Raw genomic sequence first — 6,029 nt, 5'->3', positions numbered from 1 at the left:
CTCCATCTGCAGGGTCAGGTGGGCCCCAAGCTTGGGAATGTGCTGACCTATGGGAGTGTGGGGTCCCTTGTGAACTGGGGGTGATGCAGGCTGCCTGCCTGAGCTGCATCCCTTTGCTTTCCTTTGTAGAATCTTGCTGCCATATAATTGCTTTTTCCTCGAGCATTTAAGAATTGTGTTCCATGATTTCAGTGTAAGAATTTTATTTATTACGTTGGAACCTGAGTAAATTGTGTGTTAAGGTCTGAAGAACAAAATAGAGTTCTTGCAATCATAAATTGTTTGATGCCAACTAAGATGAAATAATAAGAATGTAAACACCCAGGTTCATACCACCCAGGGAAATCAATAGACCTTGGCAGTTCTGGTGTGCCTCCCTGGTATCCTTCCCTCTGGCACCCTTTGGTCAAAGTTGTGATTCATTTTTTTGTTTTTGTTTTTTTTAAGCAAAGCATCTTACTAGTGGAATCTGCTGTTATCCTTTACAGCTTTATTATCTCTTTATCACCATGTAGAGTTTTGTCTCTTTTGAGTTTTCAGTAACAATGTTGCTATATATATGCCATTAATATTATCTGGATACACTTTATTTCTGGTTTCCTTGGGTCAGTTTGTTGCAAACATGCTGCCATCTGAAGTCCCGAGTCACCCGGTTTACTCACCCATTGCACTGCTCATGGGACTTGGGTTGTTTCAACTTTAATTTTTTGATCTTGTTGACAATATCATTCTTGTTTTTGTCCCAAGGTGTGAATGCAACATGAATTTTTTTCCCCATTGGGATAAAACTGCTATGTTGATAAATTCAAATTTAGTGGGAAGTGCCAATAAAGTATGTATACATTAATATTCTCTCCTTTCACGCATGTGTGTTCATTCTTGTGATTTACCAACACTTGAAATTATCAAACTCATTTCTTTCTGCCCAGCTGGTGTTAAACAGAATATCTTTGTGAATACTTATTGCTTTATACTGGTTGCTGTTGTTTGAGCATTTTTCCTATGTGATCATTCATCTTCTGTGAAATAGTTTCCAGTCATTTTCTCACATTTAACTCGTTTGCAGGTTTGTTTTTTTTTTTAACATATTCTGAACACTATTTCTTTTTCATTACTAGGGTCAGTAAATATTTTCTTTCAGAAATATTTTCTTGCAGTTTATCTTTTTTTTTTTTTTTTTTGAGACAGAGTCTCACTTTGTTGCCCAGGCTAGAGTGAGTGCCGTGGCGTCAGCCTAGCTCACAGCAACCTCAAACTCCTGAGCTCAAGCGATCCTCTTGCCTCAGCCTCCCAAGTAGCTGGGACTACAGGCATGCACCACTATGCCCGGCTAATTTTTCTATATATATATTTTTAGTTGTCCATATAATTTTTTTCTATTTTTAGTAGAGACGGAGTCTCGCTCTTGCTCAGGCTGGCCTCGAACTCCTGACCTTGAGCGATCCACCCGCCTCGGCCTCCCAGAGTGCTAGGATTACAGGCGTGAGCCACCACGCCCGGCCCAGTTTATCTTTTAATATCATTCTACCTTTTGATGGATTCTTCTTCATTTCAATAGAATTGAGTTTGTCCATCTTTTCCTTGGAGACTTTTTTATTTTCCTAGATAAGAAAACATTCCTTCCTGTGAAGTCACAACATTTGCCTGCAACTTCTGAAAACGTTCTGATTTTGTCTTACACAAGGTATTTTTTTTTCTGATTTGTTCATAGGGATTGCATTGAACCTGTAGATTGCTTTGGGCAGTACGATCATTCTCATTATATTATTTCTTCCAGCCCATGAACATGGGATGTTTTTCCTTTTGTTTGTGTCATCTACGATTTCTTTCATCAGTGCTTCATAGTTTTCCTTGTAGAGATCTTTAACTCCTTGGCTAAATATATTCCTAGAGATTTTTTTTTTATTGTAAATAGGATTGCCTTCTTGACTTGGTTCTTGGCCAGGTTATTTATATATAGAAATGCTAGTGATTTCTGTACATTGATTTTGCATCCTGAAACTTTACTGAAATTGTTTTTCAAATATAACATCATATTGAGTCCCAGACCTGCTGCAGCTCGAGCTGGGGGAGCAGAGCATGGTGGGGAGGGGAGCTGGGCAGGTGACCCAGGAGACAGTGGCACCACAGCCTCTCTCCACCAGGTGGCCCCAGACCCCACTGGACACCCAGTGGACAAACCGACCTCGCCTCTGGAGGCACCAATCCCTCCCTTCTTCTCTAGATCTCTTTCCATCCTTCTCCCTTTACTGGGCTCCAGACTGCACCCTCTCCTCCCTGCAGGACCAGCCCTTCTCGTCATCCCTCTTCCCCAGGGAGACGCGATTGAGCCACTGTTTCCACGTCCTCATCACTGCCCTGGGCACGGTGCCCATCTAATGCCCGTGGTGGGGAGGAAGCACCCCAGTGTCCCTCTGTGATGCCCCTTACTTGGGCCCTGCCCCAGCTGGCATCCAGGCCATGCCTCAGGGGACTCAGTTAAGTGGTCTATAGAGCAAGGAGGGTGGAGAGGAGAAAGGGGCCTTGGGTGCCTCTGAGATGCTCCTAAGCACCAGAGGGTGCCGAATGACTCTCAGGCAACCTGGGCAGCAGGCATGGTGCCCTCACCTGGTGACTTCAGCTGCTATCTGACCTGCCGGCCCAGCACCCGGGGCCTTCCCCATCTCCCCCTCCACAGACCCTGGCTCCAGGCCCTGCTCAGGCTGGGGCTGGCCCCGCACCTGGGCATCCTGGTGATCACCTTCAGCAGGGTGGCCTCCTCCATCACCACCCCCCCGAGAGTGTCAAGAGGTCTTGCCCATCTTTGGGGGGTTGGCACTGTGTCCTGGAAGCAGCCATTCACTCTAGTGGCTTCCTTTTCCTTATTTTTGGTGCCCTGTGTCACGCTTAGTATGGCTGGCTCTGTTCTCTCCTGTAAGAATGCTCAGCTGGCCTGAGACTCTGGAGAATGCTCCATGGAAGGAAAGGTCTGTTCCCCTGCTCCAGCCCTATCCAGAGTCAGGGCAGGAACTGAAAGTTGCCCCTAACTCCCCCTATGATGAAGCCGAGGGGCCCTCAAGAACTTGCTGTTGGGCGTCTGCAGGCTCACCACATGTGCCGCCATAATCTGTCCCCTCTCTGCTGTCATCTGCTGCATCCACATCTTCTCTTGGGACCTCATGCATACACTGGCTCCTGAGCCTCGGTCTCGGGCCCCCTGGGGCCTCTGGGCTGCACGGCCTCGCCCTGGCCCCCCTCCTACACTGCTACCCAGCTCCTAGTTGCTGGACCTGGAAGAATTTGTACTGCCTGTGTGCCCACTACCCTACTGTCCCGCAGAGTACACCTGCAGCTCAGAATCAGATACACGGAGCATCACGTGCAATGGCTCCGTGGACAGCCCAGTGCCCTCGCGCCCTATTGACTGCCCCGCTTCTTATGAGGCTGTCATGGGGCAGCGAGGACACAGCCAGGCCACTCTCTTTGATCCTCAGCTTCATGATGGCTCTTGCACCTGTGAGCCCGTGGCCTCCACTGTAGATGTGTCTGTGGACAGTGGCCTCTGGTGCTGTGAGCTAAGGGCAACATCCCAGGGGCTCCAGCCTGTCAAAGGACTCGCACCTGCCGGAGCTGCAGGGCTCTGTTTGCTTCTGTTGACGACATGCTCTTCCGCTCTATCCAACGTAGCAGCCCGGGCTACTGCCTCAGCCTGGACTGTGGCCTACAGGCCCCTTTGAGGACAGCCCCCTGCCACAACAGCCCCCACAGGCTGCCCACTCCTATTCCTGCTCTGCCTTCGGGGCCCCACCCTCCCTGGGTGCCCCCACAGCTTCCTGCAGCTGCCACCAGCTGGAGGGCTGGCCACCCTGGGTGGGACCCAACTCCCCTGAGCCAAGGAGGAGGGTCCCCCCATGGAGGCAGCGGCCCAGGTGTGGCCCATGCCCAGCTGTGATCCCTCCCACCCGAGCCCCTCAGTATCATGTTGAATGAGAGTGCTAAAAGTGGGCGTCATTGTCGTATTCCCATTCTTTGGGGGGAATGCTTTTAACTTCTCCCTTTAAGTGTGATGTTGGCTGTGGGTTTGTCATATGTGGTCTTTATTATTTTGAGGTATGTTGCTAATATGCCTAGTTTGTTGAGGATCATTATCATGAAAGGGTGCTGAATTGTTTATCGAACGCATTTTCTGCATCTATTGAAATGATGATATGGTTTTCATCCTTAATTCTGTTTATATGATTTATCTCATTTATTGATTTACTTATGTTGAACCATCCTTGCATCCCTGGTGTAAAACCCACTTCATCATGGTGTATCATCTTTGTAATGTGTTGTGCATTCCATTTTCTAGCATTTTGTTGTGGCTATTTGTGTCAGTGTTCATCAAGGATATTGGTCTGTAGTAGTTTTTTGTTGTTGTGTCCTTCTCTGGTTTTAGTATTAGGCCTTGTAACTCCAGTAAGGCCTTAGGTAGTTCTGTCATCAAAAAATATATAGGCTAGGCAGGAAGCAGTGACTCACACCTCTAATTCCACCTCTAATTCCGGCACTCTAGGAGGCCAAGGTGGGAGGTTCACTTGAGGACAGGAGTTCGAGACCAACCTGGGCAGCATAGCAAGGCCCCATCTCTATAAAAACTAAAAAAAAAAAAAAAGCCAGGCATGGTTGCTTTCCCCTGTAGTCTCAGGTACTTGGGAGGCTATGGTGGGTGGATTATTTGAGCCCATGAATTAAAGGTTACAGTGAGCTTTAATGAAGCCACTATACTCCAGCCTGGGCAACAGAGCGAGACACTGTTGCTTAATTAAAAAAAAAAAATACTGGTTAGGCCGGGCTCGGTGTCTCATGCCTGCAATCCTAGCATTATGGGAGGCCGAGGTGGGAGGACCGCTGGAGCCCAGGAGTTTGAGGTTGCAGTGAGCTAGGATGATGCCACTGCACTCTACCTGGTGTGAGAGTGAGACTCTGTCTCAAAAAAAGAAAAAAAAAAAAAATACTGATTAGCTGAAAAAGGTAGTTCCAGCTACTCAAGAGGCTGAGGTGAGGTGAAATCATGAGTTTGAGTCCAACCTGGGCAGTGTAATGAGACACCCTCTTTAAAAATATGAAATAAATATATGTATATATGTCAGAACAACCTGTTTTCTAATAAATAAAAGCCCAACACCTAAATGGCAGGCCATCGTTTTAAGAAACTGAAATAGAGGACTAAAGGAGACAGTATAGTCAAATCCACTGCTTCAGAAAGACCTTTATTAAAACCCAAAGCTAAAGTTCCTATTCAATAATACCCCATGGGAAGTGGTTGGCTGTTGCGTACACAGTATTTTGTATACAATTCCCTCTCTCAGTATTATGTCTGATCTCTTTATTTTTTATTTTTATTTTTGAGACAGAGTCTCTGTTGCCCTGAGTAGAGTGCAGTGGTATCATCATAGCTTACTGCTTGCTCGAACCCCTGGGCTCAAGTGATCCTCCTGCATTAGCCTCTCGAGTAGCTGGGACTATAGACACAGACCAAGATGCCTGGCTAATTTTTCTATTTTTAGTAGAGAGAGGGTCTTGCTCTTGCTCAGGCTTGTCTTGAACTCCTGACCTCAAGTGATCCTCCTCCCTCGCCCTCCCAGAGTGCTAGGATTGCAGGCTACCACACCTGGCCTGATCTCTTTTAATAGAAAATTTTCTTTAATGTCCTAAAATAGAAACTTCCAGCCTCAAAGCCTCAAATTTTATTTATTTAATTTAATTTAATTTTTTTAAGCACACAAGTTCTCCCTATGTTGCCCAGGTTGGCTCCTATGTTTAGGGCTAAAGCAATCCTCCTGCCTCACCCTCCTGAGTAGGTGGGACAACAGCTGGGCAGCACCACACCTGGCTAAGTTTTTACACAACTAATAGTACCTAAATATTATTTGTGTATTTCTCTCAGATGCATATGATAGGACTTCTAGTTTGTTCTTATCTTCCTCTCATTAGTAACCCCCAATCATTAAATGATTTTTTAATGTTCCTTTTTTGGGCAAACTTCTCCCTAACAGAAAGGCAGATAT

At 46.5% G+C, this 6,029-nt stretch overlaps 1 pseudogene; it reads left to right on the top strand.

Moving 5' to 3' along the window:
• Positions 1-2,594: 2,594 nt before the first annotated feature.
• On the top strand, positions 2,595-3,969 carry LOC138394011 (protein ENTREP3 pseudogene; annotated as a pseudogene).
• The last annotated feature ends 2,060 nt before the right edge of the window (positions 3,970-6,029 follow it).

Source organism: Eulemur rufifrons, chromosome 2 (genome assembly GCF_041146395.1).
Source record: "Eulemur rufifrons isolate Redbay chromosome 2, OSU_ERuf_1, whole genome shotgun sequence".
Lineage (NCBI taxonomy): Eukaryota > Metazoa > Chordata > Mammalia > Primates > Lemuridae > Eulemur > Eulemur rufifrons.
The sequence above is the reverse complement of the archived record's forward strand: the minus strand, read 5'-3'. Positions and strand labels throughout refer to the sequence as shown.